Raw genomic sequence first — 17,947 nt, forward strand, 5'->3', positions numbered from 1 at the left:
TTGATCCCCTCCACCCCCCAGGATCCTTCTTTAACAAATATCTTCCAAATGGGGAGTTGGGAACCCCGAGCGCTAGGCCAGGCCTGGTCCTCAGATAGCTAGGTACTCAGGCTTTCTAGACTCCTACCAGGAGCTACCAGGAGGGTGGAAGGTGGGTGTTTCTTGTGGCTGGCAGGCCCCGGGTGGTGGTGGGAAGGTCACCCAAAGTAAACCTGCCTTGTTTGCTTGCATCGTAAAGGAAAAACGTTTTGGCACACTTGAGCAGGAACTTGTGGGGAATAAAAACATATTCATCCTGGAGATCAGACTGACTTCCGGGGTGCAGATGGGGGTCCTTTGTTCTCTGTGGTTCCCTAGAATGGGTTGCAGGGCTGTTCTTCCTCTGTCTCCCCTTGGGGGCTTAACTTGGATCTTTGCAGAGGCACCCTGCCAGGAAAGGAGGCTGGCTTCTACCTCTGGCTGTCACTCATCTTAACATCCCCTTCCCCACCCCCTGGGACTCTGTCCTGCCCTCTCTCCACCCTGACCTATGCGTTTCCCTGACATTTACTGAGTTCTTGCTTTGTGCCTTGCACTCAGTATTTCAGCTGTGCTATTTGGTTCAATTCTCTCGACGACCTTGCAAGACAAGTTCTGGACTTTTCTGACTCTGTCTTACCTGCTTCTTTGCACCACTGAAGTCAAGTGTGTAACTGATGATGTCACAGCTCAGCGGACAGTAGATGCCCCTGCTTTGTATTAAAGGTAATGGTATTTCAGCTCACTGATGCCATCTTAGATTCAGGGAAGTCATATTGTCACTGTGGCTAATCTAAGAAACCAAGCCCCAGGGAGTTTATCTTCCGTTCTTTTATAGGTAGCTGGGGCCTAGGGCCATGGCTGACTTGCCCCAGCCTGAAGAAGCAGAGCTAGGACTGTTGACCTCTGACCCTTTCCTTTCATCCCAGAAGAAGCATTTGCTCACTGGGGAAAGGCCTAAGTTTAGAGAAGAGCCTTCTAGCGTCTTGGGCAGCCAGTGAGTACTCTCCCTTTGAACGGCTTTAAGATAGATCTTTTCTCCTCTTTAAATTCTCTGAAGACTGAATTTTTTGAGAACTAAGAAAACATTTGCCTCTGGTCCAGTGCCCTTTCCTGGTAATGGGTTTCACTTTCCCCCCCCTGGATTTCTGCTCTATTGTCCTAGACAGGAGGCAAGCCCACCCCCTTGGCCCTCTGTCTGCTGGGCTGCCGGGGAGGGGGGAGCTCCACCTGCTCCCTCTTTGGTCTCCAGCTCTAAATCCACAGTCCTCTGCACTGCCTGGAATCACCCGCAACCACTCACTAGATGCGTGCGTAGCCCACACCACTCAGCTTCATCTCTCAAAGACACCCACGCGGGCCTTCTGGTTCATCCTGCCACCCTTACTCTCTTTAAGTCTAACTTGTGGAGAGAAAAATCAACAGAGCTATTTCCTCCTGTCCCATAAGGGACACTCCCCTGAAGTCCTGCTCCACCTAGGGCTGGCAGAGCAACAAGTGTTGGCCTGAGAGGAAAGGCAACAGTAGAGAAAGTTGGAGCCTTGCCTCTGCCTGTGAGTTCTAGCGCTGACCAGGCCTCAGTTTCCCCAACCTTTAGGGAGACCAAAGTGGCTTATTATGGAGAAACTGCGAGACAGTCTCAGGCTTTCAGGCCAAAGACTTTGCTAAAATCTTGGCCTGTTCAGAATCAGTACAACAGGGACTGTGGGCAGGTGAAGCTAGCTCTTGCCATAGTCTCCCTGAAAAAGCCCGTATAATAGTGGATGATTCTGGCTCCCCACTTTGACTGAGGCAATGCTAACTTGATCTCCCTCTCTTCAGAGTACAAAAATGACCCTGTGTGCAAGGGGTTCTATGGGTTGTGAGTATCTGAAAGCTAGCATGCAGCCCATGGTGCACACACGGGTGCTGTGCATGGATGAAGAATAGCCGTGGTCAGAAAGGTGTGGCCCTAGGCTAAATGAGAGGTTTATACCGATCATGTGCTAACATGTGTGGATGCATGTGTGTTGTGTGTGTGTGTGTGTCTGTGTGTCTGTGTGTCTGTGTGTGTCTGTATGTGTCTGTGGGTACATGTCTGTGTGTGTGCCTGTGTGTGTCTGTGTTTTTATGTGTCTCTCTGTGTGTGTCTGTGTTTTTATGTGTCTGTGTGTGTGTATCTGTGTGTTAGTGTGTGTGTGTCTGTGTTTTTAATATGTTTGTGTGTGTATCTGTGTGTGTGTGTTTGTGTGTGTGTGTTTGTGTGTGTGTGTGTGTGTGTGTGTGTGTGCATGTGCACATGCCTATGCAGGAGAGGACACCAGCTCTCACCTCTGTACACATGCTCCTGCCAGCATGTGTAGCTGGAGATCTGGTTTCCATCATCTCCCAGCATGCAGCAGGCTGGGAGACTGAGTGGAATATTAATTGTGCTTTTGCACGTGGCTGGGCTCCATGAATGTGGTGGTCGGAGGGAGCAGTCTCGAGCTATGTAGGGAATGAGAGGAAGCCACAGCTTCAGAGCTCCTGGATTTACATCTGTACTGAGGTGGAGGCTAAGCCAGGTGGGTGGAGGGCGTGGGGGCGGGGGCTCCTTGAGACCTACGATCAGGGACAGCTAAGTTTACAAGGATTCCCACACAGAATCACAGGTGATAACATGGAACCAGCCCAGAGGAGGCAGTGGCTGAACAGTGAGTGATAGAACCCTTATCTGCCTGTAAGGTCGCACAGAAATCCTCCAAGAGCTGTGGTTCTCAGTGGTCATGACTCATTTGGGGGCACCAACCGGCCCTTTCACAGAGGTCCCTAAGACTATGGGAAAACACAGATATTTGCACTATGATACATAACAGTAACAAAATTACAAAATTACAAAAGTAACAAAATTAATTTTGTTACTATGAAGTAGTAACAAAAATAATTTTATGATGGGGGGGGGTCCACCACAACATAAAGAACCATGTTAAAGGATCACAGCATTAGGAAGGCTGAGAACCACTGCCCTAGGGAGAAGAAGAGTGTCGGCAGAAGGAAAGAGGTAGGAAGGAAGAAATAAATAGTACATATTGGCACTTACTGATGGTCACTATCAAGCATTTTAACTTGTAAACTCCCAAAGGACATAGTAGACGGCTTGAACTCCTCTGAGGGTGCCCCCTCCACTTCTGTAACATTCATCCCACCTCGCAACTTACCTGAACTTAAGAAAGGCCAGGCAAGGTTTTCTTCTTTGGCTGAGTCCTGGGTCTGTGTTTAATTAAATTGGTTTTGAAGCCCCTAGCATCTCCTTCCTTTTCGATCTGGCTGTGTGGAAGCTCAGAGCCGAATTTGCTGAGGTCCACCTTGTATAATGGAATCTCACACAAGTGCGTGTTGCCTGTGGTCTGCCTCAATCGTACACTGTTATCTCCTCTTTTCCAGATTATTTCCTATTAAAAACCATCCAAAGCTGAAAAGACAGCTCAGAGTATGTTTGCTCTTTGCAGAGGACCGCAGAGGGCAGCTCAAATCTGCCTGTAACTCCAGGTGCTCCAACAGCTCCCCCAGGCCTCCTGGGTCCCCTGCACATACAGATACACGCCCAACCCCACATATGAATCATCAAAAATAAGAAAATAAATCTTTTAAGCACTAACACGCTCTGTCGGAGTCCATCGTCTGTGGCAGTGAGATAGAGAGGCACAAATGTTTTTACTTCATAAAGAAAGTGAGAGTCAAGGAGGTTGTATTTGTCCAGATATTGAATGAGAGAGTTGGAGATTTGATCTTAGTGTTATTTTCCACTGCATTATTAGCCTCTGGGACTGGACCGAGTTCAGGTAACCAGGGGTCTTCCTGGAGTGTTGGGAGGGGCCCAAGGCCTTGGCAGACGTAGTCTTTACCTCCCTCACTGTTTGCTAGACTGAACCACTGGATAAACAGGCCCAGGTGGAGGTTTCTCTGCTATTATGTGCATCAGAGCCTAGGAGCCTTGGTCATACCATTTTAGGGACTAGTCCTAACCTCTGAGGCTGAGTAGAGCTGACAAAGACCCAACGACCCTGGCAATCACCATAAAGGGAAATATATATTACAAAGCAGGGGTAGCAGTACACTCTTGTGCTCTGAGCACTCAGGAAGGTCAAGGCTAGCCTTGGCTAGGTAGTTAGTTTGAGGCCAGGCTGGGCTACGTGGGACCCTGTCTTCAAAATGCTGAACCAACCACCACCACTACCACCACTACCACCATCTAGAGAGTAAATATAATTTCCAGATGTTCTGAGGAACAGCTGGAAAATTCTGTTTATGGAAACTCAGAACTGAGGGCACTGATTCCTTAGGGAAAATGGGTGGAATAGATGCATTTGTCTGTGACTGTGTGGCAAGAAAGAAACATGTGTTCAAAGACCAAGGTGGGGTGCCCATGTGTGCATTCTGAAACTGTCCTGAGCCACCCTGTTAGGCCTACCCACCTGGAGCCTCTTTCTGGCTGGAAGAGGACCGGGGCTCCACAAGGAGGCATTCCATGTTCTTAAAAAATGAGAATGCACCCCCTGACCCCCTCTCTCTGTCTGTCTGTCTGTCCGTTTGTCTGTCTATTTAAAAAAATATAGCTGCGAGCCAGGCATACTGGCTTTAATTCCTGCACTCAGGAGGCTGAGGCAGGCCTGTGAACTCCATGAGTTCATATCCAACCTCCAACATCGATAGATGGAGATGTAGGTGTAGATATCCATGAAATCACCTCAGTGCACACATGGGACTTTGAGTGACCCCAAAGCCACCATTCTCCTGCCTTTGCCTCCTAAGTGCTAGGGTCATATGCATGCACCGCCATTCCCAGCCAATTTCTTTCTCACAGGGACGGGCTTCTTGTAGGCAGCCTGGAGCCTGAGGACTCTAGGAGAAGACAGGAGAGAGCCCTTCAAGAGCAGATATGAGGGGGCAGTTATCTGAGGGAGCTTGGTGCACCTCTGAGAATGTCAGTCTCTGATCATCCAGGGGACAATACAGAGACTCAGTATCAGTGAGAAATGACTCTGGGAGAACTGTCCTGGACAGCCCCAGGTTTTCAGTACAGAATGCTGTCAGACATCAGCAAGCACGGTGTGGAGTTTTTACTCTTTGTTGTAAGAAGAGTTTTTATAAACCTCCCTTTACTGAGGCCCCGTTTCCTTCCAGTGCTCTCCCAATGTATAATGCCCGCCTCAGTCTCCTCAGTCTACAAGGAGCTCCTGTAATCAATAACACAAACACCAGCAACCCAAACAGCAACCGTGCAAGGAACTCTAACATGGAGCTGGGTGCATACACGGTATGGATTCATGGTGCTCTGGGCCTGGCTAAAGCAGTCCGGGTAAGTGTTCTCATTTGTGCTTTATAACAACCTATGCAGGCTAACACTGAGATTACACCGCTGTCTCGAGGCTCAGAGCTACATCATCCTGCCTAAATCACGGCCTCTTCAGTCTGATTTCCTAGTCCGTGCTCTTGAGTTTGCCGCTTACTGGAATCTAGGGTCTCCAGGAAACAGAACAAGGGAGGGAAAACCACACACAGCAACTGCATGAGGTAGAACAGACAGAACTCTAGTCTGTTTGGGGTGTTTTATTTTGTTCTATTGTCTTTTAAAGGTTGTTTTGGTACGGTTTTTGTTTTGTTTTGAAATAGGTTCTCATTATGTACTTCATGCTGAACTCCATAGAGCAGTCTGGCCTTGAACTCCCAGAGATCTGCCTGCCTTTGCCTCCTAAGTGCCAACATTAAAGGTGTGACCCCCATGCCTGGCTGTCCTTTACATTTTGCTGAGCAGATAAACAAGGTGAGATAACTCAGATGTAGAAAGGGAATTTAATGAAACATGACCCGACCATGTCTGCACCCTGTATCTTACAGACATCTGCAAAGATCTCGCCGGCCCACTAAGATATACTCAGTTTTATGACTTTCTTAGGTCTCGCTCACTGCTGTACACGTGTGTGTGTCAACTCGCTCACTGCTGTACTTGTGAGTGTGTAAATGCATGCGGACACCCCCCCCCCCCAGTGTGTTATCCACACTGCAGATTTGCTGTTTCTCCTTAATCTGCCCTGGAGATCTTCCTGTATTAGCACACAGAGAACTTCCTCATTCTTCTCCTGTTGCCCAGCCGACATTGTGTGAATGCACCATAGTGTACTTACCTGTCCCGGAGATGGACATTTGGATAGTTTCCACTTTTTCACTTTAAGAAACAATGCTGGAGTGATAGACTTGTTTGAGTCCTGCTTGGTCATAGGATGTGTTTCCAGATGCCAAATGGCAGAAGCTGCATGAATAGGTTGAAAGTTGTTCCTGAATGTCGGGTACCCTGATCCGCAGTTCACACCCCCATGGGCAGTGGAAGCAGTGGCTGGTTTATCAAGTCTCTCAAATAGAAAGCCATCAGAATTTCACAGTTTTCCAGACTAGGAGTACCTTCCACTGGTTTGTGTTTGGTTTTATTTGACTTTTATTTTGTCCTTGAAACAGGTTTTCACTCTGTAAAACACACTAGCCTTGAACCCACAGAGACCCACCTGCCTCTGCCTCCCGAGTGCTGGGATTAAAAGGCATTTGCCACCACACCTGGCTTCAATGGGGTTTTTGAAAAATGTTTTATTTGGACAGATGGACCAGTGCTTTCCCAGAAGACACAGGTTCAATTCCTAGCACCTACATGGTCTCTTTGGGACCAGGCAAGAAAACACCCAGACACATGAACTAATTTGCTATTATTACTGTTGTTGTTGTGGTGGTGGTGGTGCTGTGTGTGTGACTGTGTGTGTGATTGTGTGACTCTGTGTGTGTGAGACTGTGTGTATGTGAGACTGTGTGTGTGATTGTATGACTCTGTGTATGTGTGTGTGACTGTGTGACTCTGTGTGTGTGTGTGACTGTGTGTGTGATTGTGTGACTCTGTGTGTGTGACTGTGTAACTCTGTGGGTGTGACTGTGTGTGTATGTGTGATTGTGTGACTGTGTGTGTGTGTGAGTCTGTGTGACTCTGTGTGTATGAGACTGTGTATGTGAGACTGTGTGTGTGTGATTGTATGACTGTGTGTGTGTGTGTGTGACTGTGTGACTCTGTGTGTGTGTGACTGTGTGTGATTGTGTGACTCTGTGTGTGTGACTGTGTGACTCTGTGTGTGTGTGTGTGTGTGACTCTGTGTGTGTGAGACTGTGTGTGTGTGAGACTGTGTGTGTGTGATTGTATGACTCTGTGTGTGTGTGTGTGTGACTGTGTGACTCTGTGTGTGTGTGTGACTGTGTGTGTGATTGTGTGACTCTGTGTGTGTGACTGTGTGACTCTGTGTGTGTGTGTGTGAGAGACTGTGTGACTCTGGGTGTGTGACTGTGTGACTCTCTGTGTGTATACGTGTGTACAAGTGTGTGTGAATGTGGGTGCTCAGTGCCATGGCATACATGATAGTCAGAGGACCAACCCTCTGGAGTTAGTCCTCTCCCTCCATTGTGCTCTGAGGACTAAAGTCAGACTCTCTGGTCTGCATGGCAAAGTGCTTTTATTCACTGTGCCATCTTACTGACCTGTCCAGCATACTTCGAATTTACATTGCTCTTGAGAAAAGCTGAGCATTTTTTTAGAAGAATGTGTTTCGTGGTCTGCAGATTCTACACACACACACACTATATATATATATATATATATATATATATATATATATATATATGCCTTGTCTTATGTGATTTCCAGAAAGCTCCTTATCTGCCAGGCAGATTTTGATGTGTTTTTCAAGGTCCTGGTGCCACACTCTGAATTCTTTCTAGGAAAGGTTGTGGAACTATATTCTTTTATTGAGGCCTGACTTTATTTAACGAACACTGTTTTTTAAAGGCAGAGTCTCAGGTAACCTATCCTGGACTCCAATTCCCTCTGTAGCCAAGGGTGACCTCCTGTACCTATCTCCTGAGTGCTTAGATTACACGCGTGTGCCACCTGTTTCATGCGGCGCTGATATAAAACTTCGGGCTCTGTACATGATAGGTAAGTCCTCTGCCCACCGAGCGATAGCCTCCGTTCTGGTGAGCACAAATCGAGCACCCTTTGTGTACCGGTGTTAATACTGATGCTCCCAAGAGCATCGATTAGGAGACACTATAGTTGTTCACGTTCTACTGGAGACCAGACAGGTTGTAGTCTATAGCGAAATGAAGTTTAGTGATGGAAGCCAGTGTCTCAGGTATATGAAAGCGGGGACCTGGATGCGGTACTCTCAGGAGAAGCAGTACTTCCGGGGCAGGGGTTGGGAGCAGGACTCCGCCTTCTATCTCCACCCAGGGCAGGCTTCTCTCACCTCCCCTCTCCCTGGGATTTCAGCATCCTGTCCATGTTGCAGTGGACTCTGTCCCAGGAAGATGACTCCTGTAGAATGTATTTACCATATCCTATCCTCCATGGGGACATCCTGTGCACGTGGCTTCCGTGCAGCTCTCCTCCTTGCATACTGTGGTCCTCACTATCTGATTTGTTCTCTCCTGCATTGGATCATATGCCAATCAATGGCTTCTGGCGTGCTTCTTCTACCTCTTGGGATTGGACTCTTCCTTGCCAGAGAAGAGACTTACTTTCAGTTCAGCGAAGGCTTGCAAGATTGATGGGTAGATGTTTGGGAAGTCCCCACAGGAGTGTCGGGACATCAAGGGCTGCACAGACCAGTCCTAAGAATGGATGGTACGCCAAACTGAACTCTCGGCACCAAGGCCCAACAACCAGGAAAGGGTTAAGCTCGCCAGAGTTTTATATATGAAATGGCACCAGGGGGGGAAAAAGTGCAGACTAGCAATTGAGCCCTGTCTCATCCTGGTTCAAATGACATTGTCTGAGCTTCCGCAGCCTGGCCTCCTGCACTAATTACAGACCTTCCCTGAGGAGGAAGGCTGGGGCCAGGAGTTCCTCATTACAGGCTCCCGTGCTGGAGGGCACAAACCCCAATGACCAAACGCAATGACGAAATAAGATCTCTACAAGAGTGACCCAGGGTTTGGCCACTGAGCCTCCTGGCTGCTGCCTGGCTGGGAAAGGGTTAAGGAGTAGCTATGGACTGGCAGGAAAGGAAGACATAACATAACAGGAGTCGATGTCCACTTAAGTCACCGCTCATCGCTCATCGAGCCCCCTTTCCTGGGTCTGGAATCTGGATACCTCACTCGTGCTCTCCAAGATGGGTACAGTCAGGGTTGTCAGAGCCTCCCCTCTGTGGCCACTTGTGGGCTGCCTCTCCCTGTGGCCTGTGGAGACCAAGTCTTTTTTAATCTTTCATTTATCTAGAGGCCTCGCCCCTCTGAGAGCAGCTTTGATGTGGGACCTGTTCTAGGGGGGGTAATCACTGGGTTTCTGAAGCCTTGTCTGGGTTCTGCCCACGGCCCCTTGCCCAGGCTTGGACTGGAGGTCTCCTGACCATCAGAGACAGACCCTGAGGGTGACCTTGTCAGACAGGACAAAAGCTTGTCGCTCAGCTTGTGGAGAGATGGAGAGGCTGATGAACCCCAAAGTGGAGTAAAGGGCTAGAGAGCAAGGGCTTGAAGATCACATGATATCCTTTACCCGTTTTCCATCCATCCATCCATCCATCCATCCATCCATCCATCCATCCATCCATCCTTCTGCAGTGCCGAGAACTGAACCTCGTGTATATTAGGCAAGTGCTCTAACACTAAGCTGTACCCCTGACTCAGCCATTAGGTTTTAAACCTATCTTTTCATGAGACAATGAGCACAAACTAAAGGGACAACATTAGCCACAGTGACAGCAGCTCGCTCACCTAAGCAATGGCGGCTCACAGTGTCGTGTAGCGGGAGTTAATATCGTTGTTATTGTGTGTGTGTGTGTGTGTGTGTGTGTGTGTGTGTGTGTGCCTGGGTGTGCCATGGCACTCACGTAGGTCAGATGATAACTTTTAGAGAGCTGACACCCTGCTTTCCCCTATTGAGGCGGGAGTTGTCTGGTTTCTGTTGTGTTCAGGCTAGCTGAACCAGAAGCTTCTGGAAGATTCTCCTGTCTCAGTCTCACTTTGATGCAGTGGAGTGCCTGCTTCTATTACAAAAGTCAGATTACTTTGCATGGGCTCTGGGGCTGGAGTTTATAGGTCTTTAGGTTTCCATGGCAAGTGCTTTTATCCACTGAGCCACCTCACTGACATTTGAGTTTATTTGTTTTTTGTTTATGAGACGGAGTCTTGCTGTGTAACCCAGGCGGGCCCCAAACTCAGGATTCTTCTGCCTTAGCAACTGGGATTACAAGCAGGCACCACACTGCTCAGTTTATCTTCCTTTTAAAAATATCATTGAATCTTTAGAAATTCATTGCTGTAGGGATCATTTTAAAAATATTTATCTTTCATATGTGTGAGAGTTTTGATCACATGTATGTATGTCTGTGCACCACATGAGTGTCTGGTGCCCGAGGTCAGAGGAGAGCGTCAGATCTCCTGGAATTGGAATTTTGAATGCTTGTAAGCGATCATGTGGGTGCTGGGAATTGAACTAAGTCCTCCGCAAGAGCGAAAATGCACTTAACCACTAGAAAGCTATCTTTCTATCAGATTTGTTTGTTTATTTTATGTATATGAGTACACTGTCACTGTCTTCAGAGACACCAGAAGAGAGTATCGGGTCCTGTGGAGGTAAAATTAAAAAAAGCTTTCTTTTATCCCACACTATATATGGCACCGTAGTGCCCCATGACATCTGTTGGATATTTTCATCTCAGACAGCAAAGCGTCTCACCTGCTTTGCTCCATCCCATATCACACTGCCGATGGCCACTCTCTGAGCCTGGCAACAATCTCTCTACCCATCTGGTTCCCAAGGCAGGTTGCCACCATGCCAGACATACACATCCCAGTTCCATGGCGGCCCAGTCTCCTGCCACCACACACTCTCTTGAACTCAATTAAATCACCACATGAAAAAAACACACAATACAATAACCTCTGATCCAATTGATAATGTATAATTGCCCACCTAGACATACAAAGCCCTGTACACATCCATCCCTTAAGAATATTCACAACGACCTGTAAATGTGCAGAGAGGAATCTTAACATCCGCCTCCATGTTCTCTCGGCCGCTCTCCCTCTAGCCTCCTTTCCTCTCTAAAACTTTCTCCCACCCTTCTTTCCTTCTCATCCAATGACGGCCTCGTTCCTGCCTTCACCTGCATAACGACATCATCCTCATCCTACAGGATCCCATTACAAATGGTTGTGAGCCACCATGTGGTTGCTGGGATTTGAACTCAGGACCTCCGGAAGAGCAGTCAGTGCTCTTAACCACGGAGCCATCTCTGCAGCCCCTTTCTAGCCCTTGTAGGTATTATTTTTTCATTTATTTATTTATTCATTCACTTTACATCCTGATTGCTGCCCATGTGATTGCTTCTTGTTCTAGTACGAGGGACTCACCATGAACAGATGGTCAGGGTGTACATAGAATATCATGTCATATTGTGTGTGTGTGTGCATGCACACACACATGCACACACACACAAATATATATGTTTCTGACATAAACTGTGCATGTATGTTTCTAAACAGGGTTTCTCTATGTAGACCAGGCTGGCCTCAAATTCAGAGACTCTCCTGCCTCTGCCTCCCGAGGGCTGAGATTAAGGGCGTGCTCCACCACACCCAGCTTGTCATATTATATAGGCAAAGGGCAAGTTGGGAGTAAGGGGCCACCGGCAACCTGAGTGGCAGGATGTCGCTCAGGAAAAGGAAGAGAGGGCTAAGGGCAGGATGGAGGATTTCGCTTTCATCCAGGTTCCACTTGAAGGCCCGTGCATGGCGGTCAGGATGGGGATGAGCAGAGAGAAGTGAGCCGAGTGAACGAGCAAGGGCTGGGTCGATGAGGCTCTGCTAGGCAGCTGGGTTTGACTCTGGGCTGATGGGAGCTTTGGGGGGTCTGAGTGGGAGCCTGGCTTGCTGCAGCCGATGTATGACATACCTCACTGTAAAGAAGGGCAGAGCTTAGCGGATAGTTCAGACCCGCTGCTCCTCTGTGGGAATCGAGATGTGAAACTGCTATTGATACTAGGTGAGGGGCAGGAAACGGTGCCCAGCATGTCTGTAGGACCTGGTGAGGTTCAGGTGAGGCCTAGATTGGGGGTCGTGAGGTGTGGCGTGTCAGGCAGGGGTGGCCTCATGACCCTAGTCTAGGCCTAGCTCTTGGCCTGACTGCTTGGAGGCTCAGACATTTCCTGTGTTCATCTGTCCTAACCTGTGGGGCAAGGCGTGGTTACATCATCTGTCTTGTGTGTGTTCTGTTTTGACAACACAGACAGCACAGCTCTCTTGGCCTGGGAATTGACCTCGGGAGACTGGGGGAGGGAATGGAGATATAGAAATAGTTTATTAGAGCTGCTGTAACAAAATACCAGAGACTGTGCCTTCTAAGTACAGAAGTTTATTTCTGGATCCAACACATCCAAGATAAGAACTCAATCAATTTGAAGTTCTGTTTTCTGACTCAGGGATGATTAACTGTTTACTGAGTTGTAAGGGGTAAGGGGTTCCCCTCAAATATCAAAAATCCCTCAAACTCACAAAACAGAATGGGGCACAAACCCCATTTCCTAGCACTATTATGACCTCTCACGTCTGAATGGTCAGTTCTCAATACCACCTTGAAGATTCAGTATATGGTTCTTGGCAGAGGGGTATGCTTTGTGAGACAGGGTCTTATCAGCTGAGGCTGGGCTAGAACTTGCTATGTGGCAGGAGATGAGCTCCCGAGGTTCTACCTCTTGGGTTATGGGAGTATGGATTTTGGCACCATGACTGGCCTATGTATGAATTTTAATGGAGTAGGATGGAATCCAGACTTTGGTCTCCTTCCACCCTTGTACCGTTAGGAGCCTTAGAATCCCTACAGCTCTTCTCACAGCTTGTGGTGAAAGATATGGGTGTTGTCTGCGTGCCTGTCATCCTGGACTTCTGAGGGTTTGGAACTCCTTTATGCCCCAGGGCATGGCACAATGTTTGGCATCTGACCATGCACACTGATGGGCTTGTGCATAGACGATGGTCCGCAGTCCCTGGATCCAAAGTAGCTTGAAAAGAGAGACTTCCAGGATGCCTCTCTAATTACATCTTTTGTTTCTATCTGGTCTTCAGCTGTGAATTACTCATCTGTAAATGGAGTTTTGTCTTTTCTTTTCTTTTTTTTTTTTTTTTTTTTTGGTCACAGCCAACTCTGAACAGCATGGTAGCCTGGCATGCCCAGGGCAGCAGGGATTATTAGTTAGACGTAGCAGTGCCAGCCTTAAGATCTGAGGGGGTGGTGCTGGAGAGATGGCTCAGTGGTTAAGAGCACTGACTGCTCTCCCAGAGGTCCTGAGTTCAGTTCCCAGCAACCACATGGTGGCTCACAGCCATCTGTAATGAGATCCAATGCCCTCTTCTGGTGTGTCTGAAGACAGCTACAGTGTGCTCATGTATAATAAATTAAGAAATCTTAAAAAAAAAAAAAGATCTGAGAAGGGAGCTGGCAGTGTCGGCTCAGTCAGGAAAGCATTTTTCTTTTGCAAACACAAGGTCCAAGCCTGATTCTCAAAAATTCATGTAAAACTGAATGTGTGGCAGTTAGCATGCCTGTATTCCCAGCACTGGGGAGACAGAGGCAGGAGGATTCCTGGGGCTCACTGGCCAGGCAATCTAGCCTAGTTGCTTGAGCCTCAAGCCAATGAGAGACAGGAGGTAGATGGTACCTGAGGTTGTTCTCTGACCTTGATATCTGTGCACACATTCATAAAAAAAGAAAAAGGAAAAAAAACCCTAACAAACTGAAAAGGGTCCCCAACACAGACTGCAGCTGTTTGGTCAGTAAGAGGTAATTGTCTTTATTTCTTTATTGAGGGGCCAAGGCAGTCAGAGCAAGATGTTTGGTCTACACTTGAGAGAAGTTTCAGAAGGTTGAGGTCCTTTAAAAAAACACATTTACATTTTATTTTATTTATTTAATGTGTATGGGTGTTATGTCTGTGCACTATGTGCATGCTTAGTATCCATTGAGGCCAGAGGAAGGAATCGTAGCCCCTGAGACTGTAGTTACAGACAGTTGTGAGTCACTGTGTGAAGGCTGGGGATCTAACCAGGTCCTCTGAAAGGACAGTAAGTGATCTAACCATTGAACAGTTTCTTCAGTTCCGGGTTGAGGTTCTTGATGCTGTCTTAAAGGATAAGCAGGTATCCATTAAATTAATAAAAAGAGAAAGGGTAATCTGAACTAAAGGAAGCGCGTGCACGCAACACACACACACACACACACACACACACCCCAAAACCAAACAGATACCACTCCACTCCCGATGATACGGCTAAAGTTTGCTCAGGTAGAGAGGTGGGAGAATGCATGGCTGGAGTGTCTTGTGGAACCTTGCAGGCCGCTCGACGGGAACTGTGCTGCCTAGTTATAAGTCAACTAGAAACCAACTCTGGTCACCTGAGAGGCGGGAACGCCGACTGAGGAAATGCCTCCATAACATCAGAATGTAGGTAAGCCCGTAAGGCTTCTTCTGAATTAGTGACTGGTGGCAGGGGGCACTGTGGGTGATGCCATCTCTGGACTGATGGTCCTTCCTGGATTCTATAAGAAAGCAAGCCATGAGGAGCAAGCCAGTAGGCAGCACTCCTCCATGGCCTCCACATCAGCCTCTGCCTCCAGGTTCCTGCCATGCTTGAGTTCCTGTCCTGACTTCCTTCAGTGATGAACGGTGATGTGGGAAGTGTAGCCAAATAAATTCCTTCCTCCCCAACCTGCTGTTCAGTCATGGTGTTTCATCACGGCCATAGAAACCCTGACCAGAATAGCAGCGTGTGCGCCATCCCGAAGAAGGCAGATGGGAGGAGTAATCAGTGATGGCTTCAGGGGACACCACCCCAGTGGATCCTCCTGACTCTGCCTCCAGGGTGAATCACTCTGTCTAGACGGTGATTCAGATTTTAGATAAACCTCTTTCCTGAGACAGTGCTTTTAAAATTCTGTCTGGCCCTCCATCCTGGGGCTGGGGCTCCAGTCACATAGCTGGTGAGTGGCAGGAAGACAGCTCTCACCCAGCATCCTGAGCACTCCTGGACTCCATCACTGTGCTTGTCTGTAGTGAGGCAGTGGTGGGTAGAGTCAGAGCTGGTTTAGGAGGTGAGCCCACCCCACCATCAGAGGGAAAGGAAGAAAGAAAATCCTCGTACTCAGTCTCTGGGACCAACAGTGAACTCAGCAGGTTTTCTGTCCCTTCTGCCACAGGTCTGGGATCCTGGGACAGGTTCCAAGTCAAGAAGAGGATTCTTGTGTCACTGTTACTATGACAATGGCCCTCCCCAGGAGGTGATGAGCAAGGTGGGTGTCATCAGGAGGGACAGTAGAGGCTCACCGACTTAGTCTTCCTCTGCAGGAGCCTACCCCACACAGTAAGGCCCCGGGAGAACTCTCTGTGCTCTCCCCTGTCTTCCCAGGGTTCTGTCTCTCTCAGAGGAATCATTGGATTCAGCCTGAATGGAGAGGACACTCCTATTATGTCACATGTGGGTGGGACAGCTCAGCCCTGGTTGGCCTATGACGATTTCCTTGGGGGCTGGAGGACTCACATCTGAGATGGGCAGAGTCCCCAAGGGCCTAGAGCTGAGAAGCGGGGTTGTTCCCTGCCACTGATTTCCACTCAGCAGTGTGACTTCTGTTGGTGTTTTTGTTTTTCATAGTCCACCTTTGACGCTGCCGCCACCCCACCTGCATTTCCGTGAACGTTTCTCGTGACCAGCTGACGTCAGGAGACCCCGGGACTGTGCGTAAAACAGCTGATTCATCTCCCCTGGCAGCGGGCATCTTGACCTGCCCCTGAGGCTTTGCTTTGTCTTCTGTAGGTCAAGGCGTTGGTTTTATTTTTTAATAAATAAAGTGGAACCTGACTCACGACTCAAGAGAGGCTACAGCTTGCTCAGTACCTTCAGCGTCTCCATGGCAACAGAGCATCCTTGAGTACTTGAAAATGTCATCATCAACAGAGACCTGGCATATCCCTTCTCACCTCACAGCAAACAGCCTTGGGGCCTCCATAGCTTTCTGACCCTTGAGATGGGAGACTGGATAAATGACCCAGGCCTGGGCTCTCCCTCCCCACCAAAAAACAAAAGTAGAAGTTGAAACTGCCCACCTTTGTCCAACCTGCCTTCCATGGGGATGCTCTGGAAGGAGTGGGAGGCAGGAGTCTCTTTCATGCTCTTCAGACGCTAAGACTGGGTATGAAGCTGGCACTCTGGATGCTCAGTCTATGGCTGCCATTTCCAAAGCTGTTCCGTGAATAGGCCTCAGTGCTCCTGAGGCCTAGAATAACATACAGAAGCTGCTTGTGACAGTGGTGACCGACCCGCTGCGGCAGTCAGACGTAACACCCTGTACATCTTATTTTCAGGGCCTTGCTGCAACTACTTACCTAGTGACAATTCGAGTGAGTTAGTTTCAGTTCGTTTAGTAACGATGATATGTAGCGTACATGGCTTGCCAGACGCTCTATCAAGCACGTTAATGTTTAATTTCAAGAAGAATATATGTGATTGCCCTTGTTTTACAGATGAACAGGCTGGGATTAATAGAGGTGAAGTAACTGCCCAAGGTCACTTACTGAGGGTGGAGCTGAGCTTCAAATTCGGGTTGTGTGTCTGACCCACGTACCTGTTGGTTTTCGGCTGCTGAAGGCTCAATTGAGGGCCAAGCTACGGCTCAGTAGTTAGCGCTTCCAGGGTCACCTCGTTTAAATGTCCTCCAGAAGCCTGGACTGACATTTCTCCCCCAAAATGGTGCCTGGTGGCCCTCATCAAGGTGACCTGAGGGGACTGAATATTTCTCGTCCACTAGCACCAATGATTTCAGATTTAGAGGTGCATTGCAGGGTTCCGGGTTGTAGGTTAACAGTAAAGGGCTAACTAACATTTGAGAACCTACAGTCAACTGAACTCCTGAGTGTGGGGACCATTTCTTCTTTGAGACACACTCAGAGCCTAGAAAGGACTGATAGCACTTGTCACTCAAATGAAGAGTGGATCGCTCAGCTCTACCCCAGGTCCTGCACACTCCACATCCCTCCGGCCTCAGCTTGGTGGCCTGTCTGCCAGGCACGGTTCTGTCTGTAAAGTCCCCTGCAGTGGGCCAAGCAGTGCACTCCGGCTAAAGGATTGCATTTTCACAGCAGGAAGGAACTGAGGCTCTAATCAGGCTTTCTGGGCAGCTGCTAGAACAATGTGTGGTGAGATTTCCTCATAATCTCAGCTCTCAGCAGACTGAGGAGGAGGACTGGGAGGTGAAAGTCAGCCTGGGCTACATGGTGAGAGCCGGCAAAGTCTAAAAGGAGCAAAGAAAGAGGGGGAGGCGTGCAGGTGGGAGAAAAGGAAAGAGATTGTGAGTCAAGGTCTCAGGTGAGAGTTCACGGTGCAGCTTGGGGACCCCTAGGTGCGGGGGACTTCTGGGGGAGCCCACAGTACAGAGGGCAGCTTGGGTTCTCTTTAGATTTCTTCTTCAGAGAAGTGAGGGGATTTGTCTCTAATAATAGCAGGCATAATAGTGCATTGTACCTTGTTGTTTTTTTTTGAGAGAAATTCTCACAATGTAGCCTTGATTGACTTTGCACTCACAGACACTCACCTGCCTCTGTCTCCTGAGATCTGAGATTAAAGTTGTGTACTACCAGACCTGGCATGTTGTTAATTATTATTCTTGTGTGTATGTGTGCGTGGTATATGTACATGGGCGGGTGTGCCACAGCCCACAAGTAGAGCTCAGAGGACAACTTTGTCAATTTGGCTCTCTCTTTCTACGTCTACGTGAGTCCCAGGAGAGAACCTGGGGCTCCAGCCTGGTGCAGTAGGCACTTTGTTCATTAAGCCCTCTTGCTGGACCCCAATTCATTTAAAATTTTTTTATTGACTTTTATTTATATAAGTG

The 17,947-nt window shown here is 48.3% G+C and overlaps 1 long non-coding RNA gene across 1 annotated transcript; it reads left to right on the forward strand.

Moving 5' to 3' along the window:
* Window positions 1–424: 424 nt before the first annotated feature.
* Window positions 425–15,346, forward strand: LOC116901637. The gene is made up of 3 exons (XR_004388009.1): window positions 425–744; window positions 7,853–8,002; window positions 15,260–15,346. It is a non-coding gene; the product is annotated as an uncharacterized LOC116901637 (long non-coding RNA).
* The last annotated feature ends 2,601 nt before the right edge of the window (window positions 15,347–17,947 follow it).

The sequence above is a fragment of the Rattus rattus genome, chromosome 5 (genome assembly GCF_011064425.1).
Source record: "Rattus rattus isolate New Zealand chromosome 5, Rrattus_CSIRO_v1, whole genome shotgun sequence".
Classification (NCBI taxonomy): Eukaryota; Metazoa; Chordata; class Mammalia; order Rodentia; family Muridae; genus Rattus; species Rattus rattus.